The sequence below is a fragment of the Cervus elaphus genome, chromosome 10, assembly GCF_910594005.1.
Source record: "Cervus elaphus chromosome 10, mCerEla1.1, whole genome shotgun sequence".
In the NCBI taxonomy this organism is placed as follows: Eukaryota; Metazoa; Chordata; class Mammalia; order Artiodactyla; family Cervidae; genus Cervus; species Cervus elaphus.
The window spans coordinates 14,130,579-14,153,506 of record NC_057824.1 but is presented as its reverse complement, the minus strand read 5'-3'; positions in this window follow the sequence as shown (position 1 = coordinate 14,153,506).

Sequence of the window (22,928 nt, the reverse complement as noted above, 5' to 3'; positions counted from 1 at the left end):
TGGAAGGGACATCCCTGTAGAAACTCGAGATTTTACCCCAGGTTCCCGCCGCAACTCGAGAGAAACCATGAGACTTCCCCCTCGCCGCCAGATGAGACCCGATATCCCTTCACTGCGTGCAGAGCAATGCCGTGATGCACATCACACATGAAAGGAGCCTTGATTTCCTTGATGGAACTCCAGAGAAACCCCAAGAACACTGTTTCAAGGCTAGAGGAATCCTGAGGTCACTGTAGCAACACGAAAGAGCTCCGTGGACCAAAAATCAACTCGAGATGAAAGGTTAGTCCCTGGCTTCGATTCCAGAGGCATACCACCTTACCACAAGCACCTCAAGAGGAGGCTTCTCTCAGCTCTAGGTATGTGAGAGGGACCCTGAGTTTGCGGCCTCAAGTAGAATGGACACTGCGATGCCCTGACTCGAAATAAGGCCGGATATCCCTGCAGTGACTTGAATGCAGGCTCGTCTTGCATCTCCCAAGAAGAAATGATGTCTGAATCCCCTGTGGAGACCACAGAGAAAGACCTAGTTCCCCACCTCATCGCGACCGGAGGCCTCACATCCTTTGAAAACTCCAGAGGGACGCGGAGATCAGTGCCTCCAAAGGAGACGATGCCTGACTCCTCGTGAAATTTGATAGGAGTCCCAGGATTCCTGTGGCACGTGAAAAGGGATCCTTGGTCTCCTGCCTCAGCTGGAGAGGCGTCCCAATTGCCCTGCCAAGCCTCGAGGAGAATCCCGAGTTGACCCTCGCAACTAGGCAGGAGTCCTGACGTCGCTGAACAAACACGTGTGTGGAAGGGCCATCCCCGTCGTAACTCGAGAATATACCCCGGGTTCCCGCCGCAACTCGAGAAAAACCATGAGACTTCCCCCTGGCCGCGAGATGAGGCCCGATTCCCCTGCACTGCGTGCAGAGCAATTCCGTGTTGCACATCACACATGAAAGGAGCCTTGATTTCCCTAATGGAACTCCAGAGAAACACCAAGAACACTGTTTCAAGGCTAGACGGATCCTGAGGTCACTGTAGCAACACGAAAGAGCACCGTGGACCAAAAATCAACTCGAGATGAGAGGTTAGTCCCTGGCTTCGACTCTAGAGGAATACCACCTTACCACAAGCACCTCAAGAGGAGGCTTCTCTCAGCTCTAGGTATGTGAGAGGGACCCTGAGTTTGCGGCCTCAAGTGGAATGGACACCGCGATGCCCTGACTCGAAATAAGGCCGGATATCCCTGCAGTGACTTGAATGCAGGCTCGTCTTGCATCTCCCAAGACGAACGGATGTCTGCATCTCCTGTGGAGACCACAGAGAAAGACCTAGTTCCCCACCTCATCGCGACCGGAGGCATCATATCCTTTGAAAACTCCAGATGTACGCGGAGATCAGTGCCTCCAAAGGAGACGATGCCTGACTCCTCCGGAAACTTGATAGGAGTCCCAGGATTCCTGTGGCAGGTGAAAAGGGTCCCTTGGTCTCCTGCCTCAGCTGGAGAGGCGTCCCAATTGCCCTGCCAAGCCTCGAGGAGAATCCCGAGTTGTCCCTCGCAACTAGGCAGGAGTCCTGACGTCGCTGAACAAACACGTGTGTGGAAGGGCCATCCCCGTCGTAACTCGAGAATATACCCCGGGTTCCCGCCGCAACTCGAGAAAAACCATGAGACTTCCCCGTCGTCGAGAGATGAGGCCTGATTCAGCTGCACTGCGTGCAGAGCAATTCCGTGTTGCACATCACACATGAAAGGAGCCTTGATTTCCCTAATGGAACTCCAGAGAAACCCCAAGAACACTGTTTCAAGGCTAGACGGATCCTGAGGTCACTGTAGCAACACGAAAGAACTCCGTGGACCAAAAATCAACTCGAGATGAGAGGTTATTCCCTGGCTTCGACTCCAGAGGCATACCACCTTACCACAAGCACCTCAAGAGGAGGCTTCTCTCAGCTCTAGGTATGTGAGAGGGACCCTGAGTTTGCGGCCTCAAGTGGAATGGAAACGGGGATGCCCTTACTCGAAATAAGGCCGGATATCCCTACAGTGACTTGAATGCAGGCTCGTCTTGCATCTCCCAAGACGAAAGGATGTCTGAATCCCCTGTGGAGACCACAGAGAAAGACCTAGTTCCCCACCTCATCGCGACCGGAGGCCTCACATCCTTTGAAAACTCCAGAGGGATGCGGAGATCAGTGCCTCCAAAGGATACGATGCCTGATTCCTCGTGAAATTTGATAGGAGTCCCAGGATTCTTGTGGCACGTGGAAAGGGACCCTTGGTCGCCTGCCTCAGCTGGAGAGGCGTCCCAGTTGCCCTGCCAAGCCTCGAGGAGAATCCCGAGTTGTCCCTCGCAACTAGGCAGGAGTCCTGACGTCGCTGAACAAACACGGGTGTCGAAGGGACATCCCCGTCCAAAATCGAGATTATACCCCAGGTTCCCGCCGCAACTCGAGAAAAACCATGAGACTTCGCCCTCGCCGCGAGATGAGACCCGATTCCCCTGCACTGCGTGCAGAGCAATTCCGTGTTGCACATCACACATGAAAGGAGCCTTGATTTCCTTCATGGCACTCAAGAGAAACCCCAAGAACACTGTTTCAAGTCTAGAGGGTTCCTGAGGTCACTGTAGCAACACGAAAGAGCTCCGTGGACCAAAAATCAACTCGAGATGAGAGGTTAGTCCCTGGCTTCGACTCCAGAGGAATACCACCTTACTACAAGCACCTCAAGAGGAGGCTTGTCTCAGCTCTAGGTATGTGAGAGGAACCCTGAGTTTGCGGCCTCAAGTGGAATGGACACCGCGATGCCCTGACTCGAAATAAGGCCGGATATCCCTGGAGTGACTTGAATGCAGGCTCGTCTCGCATCTCCCAAGACAAACGGATGTCTGCATCCCCTGTGCAGACCACAGAGAAAGACCTAGTTCCCCACCTCATCGCGACCGGAGGCATCATATCCTTTGAAAACTCCAGAGGTGCGTGGAGATCAGTGCCTCCAAAGGAGACGATGCCTGACTCCTCCGGAAACTTGATAGGAGTCCCAGGATTCCGGTGGCAGGTGAAAAGGGACTCTTGGTCTCCTGCCTCAGCTGGAGAGGCGTCCCAATTGCCCTGCCAAGCCTCGAGGAGAATCCCGATTTGTCCCTCAAAACTAGGCAGGAGTCCTGACTTCGCTGAACAAACACGTGTGTGGAAGGGACATCCTTGTAGAAACTCGAGATTATACCCCAGGTTCCCGACGCAACTCGAGAGAAACCATGAGACTTCCCCCTCACCGTGAGATGAGGTCTGATTCCTGTGCACTGCGTGCAGAGCAATTCCGTGTTGCACATTACACATGAAAGGAGCCTTGATTTCCTTGATGGCACTCCAGAGAAACCCCAAGAACACTGTTTCAAGGCTAGAGGGATCCTGAGGTCACTGTAGCAACACGAAAGAACTCCGTGGACCAAAAATCAACTCGAGATGAGAGGTTAGTCCCTGGCTTCGACTCCAGAGGCATACCACCTTACCACAAGCACCTCAAGAGGAGGCTTCTCTCAGCTCTAGGTATGTGAGAGGGACCCTGAGTTTGCGTCCTCAAGGGGAATGGAAACGGGGATGCCCTTACTCGAAATAAGGCCAGATATCCCTACAGTGACTTGAATGCAGGCTCGTCTTGCATCTCCCAAGACGAAAGGATGTCTGAATCCCCTGTGGAGACCACAGAGAAAGACCTAGTTCCCCACCTCACCGCGACCGGAGGCCTCACATCCTTTGAAAACTCCAGAGGGACGCGGAGATCAGTGCTTCCAAAGGATACGATGCCTGACTCCTCGTGAAATTTGATAGGAGTCCCAGGATTCTTGTGGCACGTGGAAAGGGACCCTTGGTCGCCTGCCTCAGCTGGAGAGGCGTCCCAGTTGCCCTGCCAAGCCTCGAGGAGAATCCCGAGTTGTCCCTCGCAACTAGGCAGGAGTCCTGACGTCGCTGAACAAACACGGGTGTCGAAGGGACATCCCCGTCCAAAATCGAGATTATACCCCAGGTTCCCGCCGCAACTCGAGAAAAACCATGAGACTTCGCCCTCGCCGCGAGATGAGACCCGATTCCCCTGCACTGTGTGCAGAGCAATTCCGGGTTGCACATCACACATGAAAGGAGCCTTGATTTCCTTCATGGCACTCCTGGGAAACCCCAAGAACACTGTTTCAAGGCTAGAGGGATCCTGAGGTCAATGTAGCAACACGAAAGAGCTCCGTGGAACAAAAATCAACTCGAGATGAAAGGTTAGTCCCTGGCTTCGATTCCAGAGGCATACCACCTTACCACAAGCACCTCAAGAGGAGGCTTCTCTCAGCTCTAGGTATGGGAGAGGGACCCTGAGTTTGCGGCCTCAAGTGGAATGGAAACGGGGATGCCCTTACTCGAAATAAGGCCGGATATCCCTACAGTGACTTGAATGCAGGCTCGTCTTGCATCTCCCAAGACGAAAGGATGTCTGAATCCCCTGTGGAGACCACAGAGAAAGACCTAGTTCCCCACCTCATCGCGACCGGAGGCCTCACATCCTTTGAAAACTCCAGAGGGACGCGGAGATCAGTGCTTCCAAAGGATACGATGCCTGACTCCTCGTGAAATTTGATAGGAGTCCCAGGATTCTTGTGGCACGTGGAAAGGGACCCTTGGTCGCCTGCCTCAGCTGGAGAGGCGTCCCAATTGCCCTGCCAAGCCTCGAGGAGAATCCCGAGTTGTCCCTCGCAACTAGGCAGGAGTCCTGACGTCGCTGAACAAACACGTGTGTGGAAGGGCCATCCCCGTCGTAACTCGAGAATATACCACGGGTTCCCGCCGCAACTCGAGAAAAACCATGAGACTTCCCCCTCGCCGCGAGATGAGGCCCGATTCCCCTGCACTGCGTGCAGAGCAATTCCGGGTTGCACATCACACATGAAAGGAGCCTTGATTTCCGTGATGGCACTCCAGAGAAACCCCATGAACACTGTTTCAAGGCTAGAGGATCCTGAGGTCACTGTAGCAACACGAAAGGACTCCGTAGACCAAAAATCAACTCGAGATGAGACGTTAGTCCCTGGCTTCGACTGCAGAGGAATACCACCTAAGCAGAAGCACCTCAAGAGGAGGCTTCTCTCAGCTCTAGGTATGTGAGAGGCACCCTGATTTTGCGGCCTCAAGTGGAATGGACACCGCGATGCCCTGACTCGAAATACGGCCGGATATCCCTGCAGTGACTTGAATGCAGGCTCGTCTTGCATCTCCCAAGACGAAAGGATGTCTGAATCCCCTGTGGAGACCACAGAGAAAGACCTAGTTCCCCACCTCCTCGCGACTGGAAGCCTCACATCCTTTGAAAACTCCAGAGGGAGGCGGAGATCAGTGCCTCCAAAGGAGACGATGCCTGACTCCTCGTGAAATTTGATAGGAGTCCCAGGATTCCTGTGGCACGTGGAAAGGGACCCTTGGTCGCCTGCCTCAGCTGGAGAGGCGTCCCAATTGCCCTGCCAAGCCTCGAGGAGAATCCCGAGTTGTCCCTCGCAACTAGGCAGGAGTCTTTACGTCACTGAACAAACACGGGTGTCGAAGGGACATCCCCGTCCAAAATCGAGATTATAACCCAGATTCCCGCCGCAACTCGAGAAAAACCATGAGACTTCCCCCTCGCTGCGAGATGAGGCCCGATTCCCCTGCACTGCGTGCAGAGCAATTCCGTGTTGCACATCACACATGAAAGGAGCCTTGATTTCCTTCATGGCACTCCAGAGAAATCCCAAGAACACTGTTTCAAGTCTAGAGGGATCCTGAGGTCACTGTAGCAACACGAAAGAGCTCCGTGGACCAAAAATCAACTCGAGATGAGAGGTTAGTCCCTGGCTTCGACTCTAGAGGAATACCACCTTACCACAAGCACCTCAAGAGGAGGCTTCTCTCAGCTCTAGGTATGTGAGAGGGACCCTGAGTTTGCGGCCTCAAGTGGAATGGACACCGCGATGCCCTGACTGGAAATAAGGCCGGATATCCCTGCAGTGACTTGAATGCAGGCTCGTCTTGCATCTCCCAAGACGAACGGATGTCTGCATCCCCTCTGGAGACCACAGAGAAAGACCTAGTTCCCCATCTCATCGCGACCGGAGGCATCATATCCTTTGAAAACTCCAGATGTACGCGGAGATCAGTGCCTCCAAAGGAGACGATGCCTGACTCCTCCGGAAACTTGATAGGAGTCCCAGGATTCCTGTGGCAGGTGAAAAGGGTCCCTTGGTCTCCTGCCTCAGCTGGAGAGGCGTCCCAATTGCCCTGCCAAGCCTCGAGTAGAATCCCGAGTTGTCCCTCAAAACTAGGCAGGAGTCCTGACATCGCTGAACAAACACGTGTGTGGAAGGGCCATCCCCGTCGTAACTCGAGAATATACCCCAGGTTCCGGCCGCTACTCGAGAAAAACCATGAGACTTCCCCCTCGCCGCGAGATGAGACCCGATATCCCTTCACTGCGTGCAGAGCAATTCCGTGATGCACATCACACATGAAAGGAGCCTTGATTTCCTTGATGGAACTCCAGAGAAACCCCAAGAACACTGTTTCAAGGCTAGAGGAATCCTGAGGTCACTGTAGCAACACGAAAGAGCTCCGTGGAACAAAAATCAACTCGAGATGAAAGGTTAGTCCCTGGCTTCGATTCCAGAGGCATGCCACCTTACCACAAGCACCTCAAGAGGAGGCTTCTCTCAGCTCTAGGTATGTGAGAGGGACCCTGAGTTTGCGGCCTCAAGTAGAATGGACACCGCGAAGCCCTGATTCGAAATAAGGCCGGATATCCCTGCAGTGACTTGAATGCAGGCTCGTCTTGCATCTCCCAAGAAGAAATGATGTCTGAATCCCCTGTGGAGACCACAGAGAAAGACCTAGTTCCCCACCTCATCGCGACCGGAGGCCTCACATCCTTTGAAAACTCCAGAGGGACGCGGAGATCAGTGCCTCCAAAGGAGACGATGCCTGACTCCTCGTGAAATTTGATAGGAGTCCCAGGATTCCTGTGGCACGTGAAAAGGGATCCTTGGTCTCCTGCCTCAGCTGGAGAGGCGTCCCAATTGCCCTGCCAAGCCTCGAGGAGAATCCCGAGTTGACCCTCGCAACTAGGCAGGAGTCCTGACGTCGCTGAACAAACACGTGTGTGGAAGGGCCATCCCCGTCGTAACTCGAGAATATACCCCGGGTTCCCGCCGCAACTCGAGAAAAACCATGAGACTTCCCCCTGGCCGCGAGATGAGGCCCGATTCCCCTGCACTGCGTGCAGAGCAATTCCGTGTTGCACATCACACATGAAAGGAGCCTTGATTTCCCTAATGGAACTCCAGAGAAACACCAAGAACACTGTTTCAAGGCTAGACGGATCCTGAGGTCACTGTAGCAACACGAAAGAACTCCGTGGACCAAAAATCAACTCGAGATGAGAGGTTATTCCCTGGCTTCGACTCCAGAGGCATACCACCTTACCACAAGCACCTCAAGAGGAGGCTTCTCTCAGCTCTAGGTATGTGAGAGGGACCCTGAGTTTGCGGCCTCAAGTGGAATGGAAACGGGGATGCCCTTACTCGAAATAAGGCCGGATATCCCTACAGTGACTTGAATGCAGGCTCGTCTTGCATCTCCCAAGACGAAAGGATGTCTGAATCCCCTGTGGAGACCACAGAGAAAGACCTAGTTCCCCACCTCATCGCGACCGGAGGCCTCACATCCTTTGAAAACTCCAGAGGTACTCGGAGATCAGTGCCTCCAAAGGATACGATGCCTGACTCCTCGTGAAATTTGATAGGAGTCCCAGGATTCTTGTGGCACGTGGAAAGGGACCCTTGGTCGCCTGCCTCAGCTGGAGAGGCGTCCCAATTGCCCTGCCAAGCCTCGAGGAGAATCCCGAGTTGTCCCTCGCAACTAGGCAGGAGTCTTTACGTCACTGAACAAACACGGGTGTCGAAGGGACATCCCCGTCCAAAATCGAGATTATAACCCAGATTCCCGCCGCAACTCGAGAAAAACCATGAGACTTCCCCCTCGCTGCGAGATGAGGCCCGATTCCCCTGCACTGCGTGCAGAGCAATTCCGTGTTGCACATCACACATGAAAGGAGCCTTGATTTCCTTCATGGCACTCCAGAGAAATCCCAAGAACACTGTTTCAAGTCTAGAGGGATCCTGAGGTCACTGTAGCAACACAAAAGAGCACCGTGGAACAAAAATCAACTCGAGATGAGAGGTTAGTCCCTGGCTTCGACTCTAGAGGAATACCACCTTACCACAAGCACCTCAAGAGGAGGCTTCTCTCAGCTCTAGGTATGTGAGAGGGACCCTGATTTTGCGGCCTCAAGTGGCATGGACACCGCGATGCCCTGACTCGAAATAAGGCCGGATATCCCTGCAGTGACTTGAATGCAGGCTCGTCTTGCATCTCCCAAGACGAACGGATGTCTGCATCCCCTCTGGAGACCACAGAGAAAGACCTAGCTCCGCATCTCATCGCGACCGGAGGCATCATATCCTTTGAAAACTCCAGATGTACGCGGAGATCAGTGCCTCCAAAGGAGACGATGCCTGACTCCTCCGGAAACTTGATAGGAGTCCCAGGATTCCTGTGGCAGATGAAAAGGGTCCCTTGGTCTCCTGCCTCAGCTGGAGAGGCGTCCCAATTGCCCTGCCAAGCCTCGAGTAGAATCCCGAGTTGTCCCTCAAAACTAGGCAGGAGTCCTGACATCGCTGAACAAACACGTGTGTGGAAGGGCCATCCCCGTCGTAACTCGAGAATATACCCCAGGTTCCGGCCGCTACTCGAGAAAAACCATGAGACTTCCCCCTCGCCGCGAGATGAGACCCGATATCCCTTCACTGCGTGCAGAGCAATTCCGTGATGCACATCACACATGAAAGGAGCCTTGATTTCCTTGATGGAACTCCAGAGAAACCCCAAGAACACTGTTTCAAGGCTAGAGGGATCCTGAGGTCACTGTAGCAACACGAAAGAGCTCCGTGGACCAAAAATCAACTCGAGATGAGAGGTTAGTCCCTGGCTTCGACTCCAGAGGAATACCACCTTACCATAAGCACCTCAAGAGGAGGCTTCTCTCAGCTCTAGGTATGTGAGAGGGACCCTGAGTTTGCGGCCTCAAGTAGAATGGACACCTAAATGCCCTGACTGGAAATAAGGCCGGATATCCCTGCAGTGACTTGAATGCAGGCTCGTCTTGCATCTCCCAAGACGGAAGGATGTCTGAATCCCCTGTGGAGACCACAGAGAAAGACCTAGGTCCCCACCTCATCGCGACCGGAGGCCTCACATCCTTTGAAAACTCCAGAGGAACGCGGAGATCAGTGCCTCCAAAGGAGACGATGCCTGACTCCTCATGAAACTTGATAGGAGTCCCAGGATTCCTTTGGGAGGTGAAAAGGGACCCTTGGTCTCCCGCCTCAGCTGGAGAGGCGTCCCAATTGCCCTGCCAAGCCTCGAGGAGAATCCCGAGTTGTCCCTCAAAACTAGGCAGGAGTCCTGACATCGCTGAACAAACACGTGTGTGGAAGGGACATCCCTGTAGAAACTCGAGATTTTACCCCAGGTTCCCGCCGCAACTCGAGAGAAACCATGAGACTTCCCCCTCGCCGCCAGATGAGACCCGATATCCCTTCACTGCGTGCAGAGCAATGCCGTGATGCACATCACACATGAAAGGAGCCTTGATTTCCTTGATGGAACTCCAGAGAAACCCCAAGAACACTGTTTCAAGGCTAGAGGAATCCTGAGGTCACTGTAGCAACACGAAAGAGCTCCGTGGACCAAAAATCAACTCGAGATGAAAGGTTAGTCCCTGGCTTCGATTCCAGAGGCATACCACCTTACCACAAGCACCTCAAGAGGAGGCTTCTCTCAGCTCTAGGTATGTGAGAGGGACCCTGAGTTTGCGGCCTCAAGTAGAATGGACACTGCGATGCCCTGACTCGAAATAAGGCCGGATATCCCTGCAGTGACTTGAATGCAGGCTCGTCTTGCATCTCCCAAGAAGAAATGATGTCTGAATCCCCTGTGGAGACCACAGAGAAAGACCTAGTTCCCCACCTCATCGCGACCGGAGGCCTCACATCCTTTGAAAACTCCAGAGGGACGCGGAGATCAGTGCCTCCAAAGGAGACGATGCCTGACTCCTCGTGAAATTTGATAGGAGTCCCAGGATTCCTGTGGCACGTGAAAAGGGATCCTTGGTCTCCTGCCTCAGCTGGAGAGGCGTCCCAATTGCCCTGCCAAGCCTCGAGGAGAATCCCGAGTTGACCCTCGCAACTAGGCAGGAGTCCTGACGTCGCTGAACAAACACGTGTGTGGAAGGGCCATCCCCGTCGTAACTCGAGAATATACCCCGGGTTCCCGCCGCAACTCGAGAAAAACCATGAGACTTCCCCCTGGCCGCGAGATGAGGCCCGATTCCCCTGCACTGCGTGCAGAGCAATTCCGTGTTGCACATCACACATGAAAGGAGCCTTGATTTCCCTAATGGAACTCCAGAGAAACACCAAGAACACTGTTTCAAGGCTAGACGGATCCTGAGGTCACTGTAGCAACACGAAAGAGCACCGTGGACCAAAAATCAACTCGAGATGAGAGGTTAGTCCCTGGCTTCGACTCTAGAGGAATACCACCTTACCACAAGCACCTCAAGAGGAGGCTTCTCTCAGCTCTAGGTATGTGAGAGGGACCCTGAGTTTGCGGCCTCAAGTGGAATGGACACCGCGATGCCCTGACTCGAAATAAGGCCGGATATCCCTGCAGTGACTTGAATGCAGGCTCGTCTTGCATCTCCCAAGACGAACGGATGTCTGCATCTCCTGTGGAGACCACAGAGAAAGACCTAGTTCCCCACCTCATCGCGACCGGAGGCATCATATCCTTTGAAAACTCCAGATGTACGCGGAGATCAGTGCCTCCAAAGGAGACGATGCCTGACTCCTCCGGAAACTTGATAGGAGTCCCAGGATTCCTGTGGCAGGTGAAAAGGGTCCCTTGGTCTCCTGCCTCAGCTGGAGAGGCGTCCCAATTGCCCTGCCAAGCCTCGAGGAGAATCCCGAGTTGTCCCTCGCAACTAGGCAGGAGTCCTGACGTCGCTGAACAAACACGTGTGTGGAAGGGCCATCCCCGTCGTAACTCGAGAATATACCCCGGGTTCCAGCCGCACCTCGAGAAAAACCATGAGACTTCCCCGTCGTCGAGAGATGAGGCCTGATTCAGCTGCACTGCGTGCAGAGCAATTCCGTGTTGCACATCACACATGAAAGGAGCCTTGATTTCCCTAATGGAACTCCAGAGAAACCCCAAGAACACTGTTTCAAGGCTAGACGGATCCTGAGGTCACTGTAGCAACACGAAAGAACTCCGTGGACCAAAAATCAACTCGAGATGAGAGGTTATTCCCTGGCTTCGACTCCAGAGGCATACCACCTTACCACAAGCACCTCAAGAGGAGGCTTCTCTCAGCTCTAGGTATGTGAGAGGGACCCTGAGTTTGCGGCCTCAAGTGGAATGGAAACGGGGATGCCCTTACTCGAAATAAGGCCGGATATCCCTACAGTGACTTGAATGCAGGCTCGTCTTGCATCTCCCAAGACGAAAGGATGTCTGAATCCCCTGTGGAGACCACAGAGAAAGACCTAGTTCCCCACCTCATCGCGACCGGAGGCCTCACATCCTTTGAAAACTCCAGAGGGATGCGGAGATCAGTGCCTCCAAAGGATACGATGCCTGATTCCTCGTGAAATTTGATAGGAGTCCCAGGATTCTTGTGGCACGTGGAAAGGGACCCTTGGTCGCCTGCCTCAGCTGGAGAGGCGTCCCAGTTGCCCTGCCAAGCCTCGAGGAGAATCCCGAGTTGTCCCTCGCAACTAGGCAGGAGTCCTGACGTCGCTGAACAAACACGGGTGTCGAAGGGACATCCCCGTCCAAAATCGAGATTATACCCCAGGTTCCCGCCGCAACTCGAGAAAAACCATGAGACTTCGCCCTCGCCGCGAGATGAGACCCGATTCCCCTGCACTGCGTGCAGAGCAATTCCGTGTTGCACATCACACATGAAAGGAGCCTTGATTTCCTTCATGGCACTCAAGAGAAACCCCAAGAACACTGTTTCAAGTCTAGAGGGTTCCTGAGGTCACTGTAGCAACACGAAAGAGCTCCGTGGACCAAAAATCAACTCGAGATGAGAGGTTAGTCCCTGGCTTCGACTCCAGAGGAATACCACCTTACTACAAGCACCTCAAGAGGAGGCTTGTCTCAGCTCTAGGTATGTGAGAGGAACCCTGAGTTTGCGGCCTCAAGTGGAATGGACACCGCGATGCCCTGACTCGAAATAAGGCCGGATATCCCTGGAGTGACTTGAATGCAGGCTCGTCTCGCATCTCCCAAGACAAACGGATGTCTGCATCCCCTGTGCAGACCACAGAGAAAGACCTAGTTCCCCACCTCATCGCGACCGGAGGCATCATATCCTTTGAAAACTCCAGAGGTGCGTGGAGATCAGTGCCTCCAAAGGAGACGATGCCTGACTCCTCCGGAAACTTGATAGGAGTCCCAGGATTCCGGTGGCAGGTGAAAAGGGACTCTTGGTCTCCTGCCTCAGCTGGAGAGGCGTCCCAATTGCCCTGCCAAGCCTCGAGGAGAATCCCGATTTGTCCCTCAAAACTAGGCAGGAGTCCTGACTTCGCTGAACAAACACGTGTGTGGAAGGGACATCCCTGTAGAAACTCGAGATTATACCCCAGGTTCCCGACGCAACTCGAGAGAAACCATGAGACTTCCCCCTCACCGTGAGATGAGGCCTGATTCCTGTGCACTGCGTGCAGAGCAATTCCGTGTTGCACATTACACATGAAAGGAGCCTTGATTTCCTTGATGGCACTCCAGAGAAACCCCAAGAACACTGTTTCAAGGCTAGAGGGATCCTGAGGTCACTGTAGCAACACGAAAGAACTCCGTGGACCAAAAATCAACTCGAGATGAGAGGTTAGTCCCTGGCTTCGACTCCAGAGGCATACCACCTTACCACAAGCACCTCAAGAGGAGGCTTCTCTCAGCTCTAGGTATGTGAGAGGGACCCTGAGTTTGCGTCCTCAAGGGGAATGGAAACGGGGATGCCCTTACTCGAAATAAGGCCGGATATCCCTACAGTGACTTGAATGCAGGCTCGTCTTGCATCTCCCAAGACGAAAGGATGTCTGAATCCCCTGTGGAGACCACAGAGAAAGACCTAGTTCCCCACCTCACCGCGACCGGAGGCCTCACATCCTTTGAAAACTCCAGAGGGACGCGGAGATCAGTGCTTCCAAAGGATACGATGCCTGACTCCTCGTGAAATTTGATAGGAGTCCCAGGATTCTTGTGGCACGTGGAAAGGGACCCTTGGTCGCCTGCCTCAGCTGGAGAGGCGTCCCAGTTGCCCTGCCAAGCCTCGAGGAGAATCCCGAGTTGTCCCTCGCAACTAGGCAGGAGTCCTGACGTCGCTGAACAAACACGGGTGTCGAAGGGACATCCCCGTCCAAAATCGAGATTATACCCCAGGTTCCCGCCGCAACTCGAGAAAAACCATGAGACTTCGCCCTCGCCGCGAGATGAGACCCGATTCCCCTGCACTGTGTGCAGAGCAATTCCGGGTTGCACATCACACATGAAAGGAGCCTTGATTTCCTTCATGGCACTCCTGGGAAACCCCAAGAACACTGTTTCAAGGCTAGAGGGATCCTGAGGTCACTGTAGCAACACGAAAGAGCTCCGTGGACCAAAAATCAACTCGAGATGAGAGGTTAGTCCCTGGCTTCGACTCCAGAGGAATACCACCTTACCATAAGCACCTCAAGAGGAGGCTTCTCTCAGCTCTAGGTATGTGAGAGGGACCTTGAGTTTGCGGCCTCAAGTAGAAAAGACACCTAAATGCCCTGACTGGAAATAAGGCCGGATATCCCTGCAGTGACTTGAATGCAGGCTCGTCTTGCATCTCCCAAGACGGAAGGATGTGTGAATCCCCTGTGGAGACCACAGAGAAAGACCTAGTTCCCCACCTCATCGCGACCGGAGGCCTCACATCCTTTGAAAACTCCAGAGGAACGCGGAGATCAGTGCCTCCAAAGGAGACGATGCCTGACTCCTCCGGAATCTTGATAGGAGTCCCAGGATTCCTTTGGGAGGTGAAAAGGGACCCTTGGTCTCCCGCCTCAGCTGGAGAGGCGTCCCAATTGCCCTGCCAAGCCTCGAGGAGAATCCCGAGTTGTCCCTCAAAACTAGGCAGGAGTCCTGACATCGCTGAACAAACACGTGTGTGGAAGGGACATCCCTGTAGAAACTCGAGATTTTACCCCAGGTTCCCGCCGCAACTCGAGAGAAACCATGAGACTTCCCCCTCGCCGCGAGATGAGACCCGATATCCCTTCACTGCGTGCAGAGCAATGCCGTGATGCACATCACACATGAAAGGAGCCTTGATTTCCTTGATGGAACTCCAGAGAAACCCCAAGAACACTGTTTCAAGGCTAGAGGAATCCTGAGGTCACTGTAGCAACACGAAAGAGCTCCGTGGACCAAAAATCAACTCGAGATGAAAGGTTAGTCCCTGGCTTCGATTCCAGAGGCATACCACCTTACCACAAGCACCTCAAGAGGAGGCTTCTCTCAGCTCTAGGTATGTGAGAGGGACCCTGAGTTTGCGGCCTCAAGTAGAATGGACACTGCGATGCCCTGACTCGAAATAAGGCCGGATATCCCTGCAGTGACTTGAATGCAGGCTCGTCTTGCATCTACTAAGACGAAAGGATGTCTGAATCCCCTGTGGAGACCACAGAGAAAGACCTAGTTCCCCACCTCATCGCGACCGGAGGCCTCACATCCTTTGAAAACTACAGAGGTACGCGGAGATCAGTGCCTCCAAAGGAGACGATGCCTGACTCCTCGTGAAACTTGATAGGAGTCCCAGGATTCCTGTGGCACATAGAAAGGGACCCTTGGTCTCTCACCTCAGGTGGAGAGGTGTCCAAATTGCCCTGCCAAGCCTCGAGGAGAATCCCGAGTTGACCCTCGCAACTAGGCAGGAGTCCTGACGTCGCTGAACAAACACGTGGGTGAAAGGGCCATCCCTGTGGTAACTCGAGAATATACCCCAGATTCCTGCCGCAACTCGAGAAAAACCATGAGACTTCCCCCTGGCCGCGAGATGAGTCCCGATTCCCCTGCACTGCGTGCAGAGCAATTCCGTGTTGCACATCACACATGAAAGGAGCCTTGATTTCCTTGATGGCACTCCAGAGAAACCCCAAGAACACTGTTTCAAGGCTAGAGGATCCTGAGGTCACTGTAGCAACACGAAAGAGCTCCGTAGACCAAAAATCCACTCGAGATGAGAGGTTAGTCCCTGGCTTCGACTGCAGAGGAATACCACCTTACCACAAGCACCTCAAGAGGAGGCTTCTCTCAGCTCTAGGTATGTGAGAGGGACCCTGATTTTGCCCCCTCAAGTGGCATGGACACCGCGATGCCCTGACTCGAAATACAGCCGGATATCCTTGCAGTAACTTGAATGCAGGCTCGTCTTCCATCTCCCAAGACGAAAGGATGTCTGAATCAACTGTGGAGACCACAGAGAAAGACCTAGTTCCCCACCTCATCGCGACCGGAGCTGTCACATCCTTTGAAAACTCCAGAGGTACGCGGAGATCAGTGCCTCCAAAGGAGACGATGCCTGACTCCTCGTGAAATTTGATAGGAGTCCCAGGATTCCTGTGGCACGTGGAAAGGGACACTTGGTCTCCTGCCTCAGCTGGAGAGGCGTCCCAATTGCCCTGCCAAGCCTCGAGGAGAATCCCGAGTTGTCCCTCGCAACTAGGCAGGAGTCCTGACGTCGCTGAACAAACACGTGTGTGGAAGGGCCATCCCCGTCGTAACTCGAGAATATACCCCAGGTTCCCGCCGCAACTCGAGAAAAACCATGAGACTTCCCCCTCACCGCGAGATGAGACCCGGCTTCCCTGCACTGCGTGCAGAGCAATTCCGTGTTGCACATCACACATGAAAGGAGCCTTGATTTCCCTAATGGAACTCCAGAGAAACCGTAAGAACACTGTTTCAAGGCTAGAGGGATCCTGAGGTCACTGTAGCAACACAAAAGAACTCCGTGGACCAAAAATCAACTCGAGATGAGGCGTTATTCCCTGGCTTCGACTCCAGAGGCATACCACCTTACCACAAGCACCTCAAGAGTAGGCTTCTCTCAGCTCTAGGTATGTGAGAGGTACCCTGAGTTTGTGGCCTCAAGTGGAATGGACACCGCGATGCCCTGACTCGAAGTCAAGCCGGATATCCCTGCTGTGACTTGAATGCAGGCTCGTCTTGCATCTCCCAAGACGAAAGGATGACTGAATCCCCTGTGGAGACCACAGAGAAAGACCTAGTTCCCCACCTCTTCCCGAGTGGAAGCCTCACATCCTTTGAAAACACCAGAGGTACGCGGACATCAGTGCCTCCAAAGGAGACGATGCCTGACTCCTCGTGAAACTTGATAGGAGTCCCAGGATTCCTTTGGCACGTGGAAAGGGATCCTTGGTCTCCTGCCTCAGCTGGAGAGGCGTCCCAATTTCCCTGCCAAGCCTCGAGGAGAATCCCGAGTTGTCCCTCGCAACTAGGCAGGAGTCCTGACGTCGCTGAACAAACACGTGTGTCGAAGGGACATCCCCGTCCCAAATCGAGATTATACCCCAGGTTCCCGCCGCAACTCGAGAAAAACCATGAGACTTCCCCCTCGCCGCGAGATGAGGCCCGATTCCCCTGCAATGTGTGCAGAGCAATTCCGTGTTGCACATCACACATGATAGGAGCCTTGATTTCCTTGATGGCACTCCAGAGAAACCCGAAGAACACTGTTTCAAGGCTAGAGGGAGCCTGAGGTCACTGTAGCAACACGAAAGAGCTCTAATGACCGGAAATTAACTTGAGATGAGAAGTTACTACCTGGCATCGACTCCAGCGGAATACCACCTTACCACAAGCACCTCAAGAGGAGGCATCTCTCAGCTCTAGGTATGTGAGAGGGACCCTGAGTTTGCGGCCTCAAGTGGAATGGACACGGGGATGACCTGACTTAAAATAACGCTGGATATCCCTGCAGTGACTTGAATGCAGGCTCGTCTTGCATCTCCCAAGAAGAAAGGATGTCTGAATCCCCTGTGGAGACCACAGAGAAAGACCTAGTTCCCCACCTCGTTGCAACCGGAGTCCTCACATCCTTTGAAAACTCCAGAGGTACGCGGAGGTCAGTGCCTCCAAAGGAGACGATGCCTGACTCCTCGTGAAACTTGATAGGAGTCCCAGGATTCCTGTGGCACGTGGAAAGGGACCCTTGGTCTCCCGCCTCAGCTGGAGAGGCGTCCCAATCGCCCTGCCAAGCCTCGAGGAGAATCCCGAGATTCTCCTCGTAACGAGGCAGGAGTCGTGACGTCGCTGAACAAACACGTGTGTGGAAGGGCCATCCCCGTCGTAACTCGAGAATATGCCCCAGGTTCCCGCCGCAACTCGAGAAAAACCATGAGACTTCCCCCTCGCCGCGAGATGAGGCCCGATTCCCCTGCACTGCGTGCAGAGCAATTCCGTGTTTCACATCACACATGAAAGGAGCCTTGATTTCCTTGATGGCACTCCATAGAAAACCCAAGAACACTGTTTCAAGGCTAGAGGAATCCTGAAGTCACTGTAGCAACAGGAAAGGGCTCCGTGGACCAAAAATCAACTGGAGATGAGAGGTTAGTCTCTGGCTTTGACTCCAGAGGAATACCACCTTACTACAAGCACCTCAAGAGGAGGCTCCTCTCAGATTTATGGATGTGAGAGGGACCCTGAGCTTGCGGCCTCAAATGCAATGGACCCTGCAAAGCCCTGACTCGACATAAGGCCGGATATCCCTGCAGTGATTTGAATGCAGGCTCGTCTTGCATCTCCCAAGAAGAAAGGATGTCTGAATCCCCTGTGGAGACCACAGAGAAAGACCTAGTTCCCCACCTCATTGCGACCGGAGGCCTCACATCCTTTGAAAATTCCAGAGGGACGCGGAGAGCAGTGCCTCCAAAGGAGACGATGCCTGACTCCTCGTGAAATTTGATAGGAGTCCCAGGAATCATGTGGCACGTGGAAAGGGAACCTTGGTCTCCTGCCTCAGCTGGAGAGGCGTCCCAATTGCCCTGCCAAGCCTCGAGGGGAATCCCGAGTTGTCCCTCGCAACTAGGCAGGAGTCCTGACGTCGCTGAACAAACACGTGTGTCGAAGGGACATCACCGTTCCAAATCGAGATTATACCCCAGGTTCCCGCCGCAACTCGAGAAAAACCATGAGACTTCCCCCTCGCTGCCAGATGAGACCCGATTCCCCTGCACTGCGTGCAGAGCAATTCCGTGTTGCACATCACACATGAAAGGAGCCTTGATTTCCTTCATGGCACTCAAGAGAATCCCCAAGAAAACTGTTTCAAGTCTAGAGGGATCCTGAGGTCACTGTAGCAACACGAAAGAGCTCCGTGGACCAAAAATCAACTCGAGATGAGAGGTTAGTCCCTGGCTTCGACTCCAGAGGGATACCACCTTACTACAAGCACCTCAAGAGGAGGCTTGTCTCAGCTCTAGGTATGTGAGAGGAACCCTGAGTTTGCGGCCTCAAGTGGAATGGACACCGCGATGCCCTGACTCGAAATAAGGCCGGATATCCCTGCAGTGACTTGAATGCAGGCTCGTCTCGCATCTCCCAAGACAAAAGGATGTCTGCATCCCCTGTGGAGACCACAGAGAAAGACCTAGTTCCCCACCTCATCGCGACCGGAGGCATCATATCCTTTGAAAATTCCAGAGATACGTGGAGATCAGTGCCTCCAAAGGAGACGATGCCTGACTCCTCCGGAAACTTGATAGGAGTCCCAGGATTCCTGTGGCAGGTGAAAAGGGACTCTTGGTCTCCTGCCTCAGCTGGAGAGGCGTCCCAATTGCCCTGCCAAGCCTCGAGGAGAATCCCGATTTGTCCCTCAAAACTAGGCAGGAGTCCTGACATCGCTGAACAAACACGTGTGTGGAAGGGACATCCCTGTAGAAACTCGAGATTATACCCCAGGTTCCCGCCGCAACTCGAGAGAAACCATGAGACTTCCCCCTCACCGCGAGATGAGGCCTGATTCCCGTGCACTGCGTGCAGAGCAATTCCGTGTTGCACATCACATATGAAAGGAGCCTTGATTTCCTTGATGGCACTCCAGAGAAACCCCAAGAACACTGTTTCAAGGCTAGAGGGATCCTGAGGTCACTGTAGCAACACGAAAGAGCACCGTGGGCCAAAAATCAACTCAAGATGAGAGGTTAGTCCCTGGCTTCGATTCCAGAGGAATACCCCCTTACCACAAGCACCTCAAGAGGAGGCTTCTCTCAGCTCTAGGTATGTGAGAGGGAGCCTGAGTTTGCGGCCTCAAGTGGAATGGACACGGGGATGCCCTGACTCGATATAAGGCCGGATATCCCTGTAGTGACTTGAATGCAGGCTGGTCTTGCATCTCCCAAGACGAAAGGATGTCTGAATCCCCTGTGGAGACCACAGAGAAAGACCTAGTACCCCACCTCACCGCGACCGGAGGCCTCACATCCTTTGAAAACTCCAGAGGTACACGGAGATCAGTGCCTCCAAAGGAGACGATACTTGACTCCTCGTGAAACTTTATAGGAATCCCAGGATTCCTGTGGCACGTGGAAAGGGATCCTTGGTCTCCCGACTCAGCTGGAGAGGCGTCTCAATTGCCCTGCCAAGCCTCGAGGAGAAGCCCGAGGTGTCCCTCGCAAGTAGGCAGGAGTCCTGACGTCGCTGAACAAACACGTGTGTGGAAGGGCCATCCCCTTCGTAACTCGAGAATATACCCCAGGTTCCCGCCGCAACTAGAGAAAAACAATGAGACTTCCCCGTCGTCGAGAGATGAGGCCTGATTCAGCTGCACTGCGTGCAGAGCAATTCCGTGTTGCACATCATACATGAAAGGAGCCTTGATTTCCTTGATGGCACTCCATAGCAACCCCAAGAACACTGTTTCAAGGCGAGAGGGATCCGGAGGTCACTGTAGCAACACGAAAGAGCTCCGTGGCCCAAAAATCAACTCGAGATGAGAGGTTAGTCCCTGGCTTCGACTCCAGAGGAATACCACCTTACCACAAGCCCCTCAAGAGGAGGCTTCTCTCAGCTCTAGGTATGTGAGAGGGACCCTGAGTTTGCGGCCTCAAGTGGAATGGACACCGCGATGCCCTGACTCGAAATCAGGCCGGATATCCCAGCAGTGACTTGAATGCAGGCTTGTCTTGCATCTCCCAAGTCGAAAGGATGTCTGAATCCCCTGTGGAGACCACAGAGAAAGACCTAGTTCCCCACCTCATGGCGACCGGAGGCCTCACATCCCTTGAAAACTCCAGAGGTACGCGGAGATCAGGTCCTCCAAAGGAGACGATGCCTGACTCCTCGTGAAACTTGATAGGAGTCCCAGGATTCCAGTGGCACGTGGAAAGGGACCCTTGGTCTCCCGCCTCAGCTGGAGAGGCGTCCCAATTGCCCTGCCAAGCCTCGAGGAGAATCTCGAGTTGTCCCTCGCAAATAGGCAGGAGTCTGACGTCGCTGAACAAACATGTGGGTGGAAGGGCCATCCCCGTCGTAACTCGAGAATATACCCCAGGTTCCCCCCGCAACTCGAGAAAAACCAAGAGACTTCCCCCTCGCCGCAAAATAAGGCCCGATACCCTGCACTGCGTGCAGGGCAATTCCGTGTTGCACATCACACATGAAAGGAGCCTTGATTTCCTTGATGGCACTCCAGAGAAACCCCAAGAACACTGTTTCAAGGCTAGAGGGAACCTGAGGTCACTGTAGCAACATGAAAGAGCTCCGTGGACCAAAAATCAACTCGAGATGAGAGGTTAGTCCCTGGCTTCGACTCCAGGGGAATACCACCTTACCACAAGCTCTGCAAGAGGAGGCTTCTCTCAGCTCTAGGTATGTGAGAGGGACCCTGATTTTGCGGCCTCAAGTGGAATAGACACTGTGATGCCCTGACGCAAAATAAGGCCGGATATCCCTGCAGTGACTTGAATGCAGGCTCGTCTTGCATCTCCCAAGATGAAAGGATGTCTGAATCCCCTGTGGAGACCACAGAGAAAGACCTAGTTCCCCACCTCATGGCGACCGGAGGCCTCACATCCTTTGAAAACTCCAGAGGTCCGCGGAGATCAGTGCCTCCAAAGGAGACGATGCCTGACTCCTCGTGAAACTTGATAGGAGTCCCAGGATTCCTGTGGCACGTGGAAAGGGACCCTTGGTCTCCCGCCTCAGCTGGAGAGGCGTCCCAATTGCCCTGCCAAGCCTCGAGGAGAATCCCGAGTTGTCCCTCGCAACTAGGCAGGAGTCTGACGTCGCTGAACAAACACGTGGGTGGAAGGGCCATCCCCGTCGTAACTCGAGAATATACCCCAGGTTACCATCGCAACTCGAGAAAAACCATTAGACTTCCCCCTCGCCGCAAAATGAGATCCGATACCCTGCACTGCGTGCAGAGCAATTCCGTGTTGCACATCACACATGAAAGGAGCCTTGATTTCCTTGATGGCACTCCAGAGAAACCCCAAGAACACTGTTTCAAGGCGAGAGGGATCCGGAGGTCACTGTAGCAACACGAAAGAGCTCCGTGGCCCAAAAATCAACTCGAGATGAGAGGTTAGTCCCTGGCTTCGACTCCAGAGGAATACCACCTTACCACAAGCACCTCAAGAGGAGGCTTCTCTCAGCTCTAGGTATGTGAGAGGGACCCTGAGTTTGCGGCCTCAAGTGGAATGGACACCGCGATGCCCTGACTCGAAATCAGGCCGGATATCCCAGCAGTGACTTGAATGCAGGCTCGTCTTGCTTCTCCCAAGTCGAAAGGATGTCTGAATCCCCTGTGGAGACATCAGAGAAAGACCTAGTTCCCCACCTTATCGCGACCGGAGGCCTCACATCCCTTGAAAACTCCAGAGGTACGCGGAGATCAGTGCCTCCAAAGGAGACGATGCCTGACTCCGCGTGAAACTTGATAGGAGTCCCAGGATTCCTGTGGCACGTGGAAAGGGACCCTTGGTCTCCCGCCTCAGCTGAAGAGGCGTCCCAATTGCCCTGCCAAGCCTCGAGGAGAATCTCGAGTTGTCCCTCGCAAATAGGCAGGAGTCTGACGTCGCTGAACAAACATGTGGGTGGAAGGGCCATCCCCGTCGTAACTCGAGAATATACCCCAGGTTCCCCCCGCAACTGGAGAAAAACCAAGAGACTTCCCCCTCGCCGCAAAATAAGGCCCGATACCCTGCACTGCGTGCAGAGCAATTCCGTGTGGCACATCACACATGAAAGGAGCCTTGATTTCCTTGATGGCACTCCAGAGAAACCCCAAGAACACTGTTTCAAGGCTAGAGGGATCCTGAGGTCACTGTAGCAACACGAAAGAGCTCCGTGGACCAAAAATCAACTCGAGATGAGAGGTTAGTCCCTGGCTTCGACTCCAGGGGAATACCACCTTACCACAAGCTCTTCAAGAGGAGGCTTCTCTCAGCTCTAGGTATGTGAGAAGGACCCTGAGTTTGCGGCCTCAAGTGGAATGGACACCGCGATTCCCTGACTTGAAATAAGGCCGGATATCCCTGCAGTGACTTGAATGCAGGCTCGTCTTGCATCTCCCAAGACGAAAGGATGTCTGAATCCCCTGTGGAGACCACAGAAAAAGACCTAGTTCCCCACCTCATGGCGACCGGAGGCCTCACATCCTTTGAAAACTCCAGAGGTCCGCGGAGATCAGTGCCTCCAAAGGAGACGATGCCTGACTCCTCGTGAAACTTGATAGGAGTCCC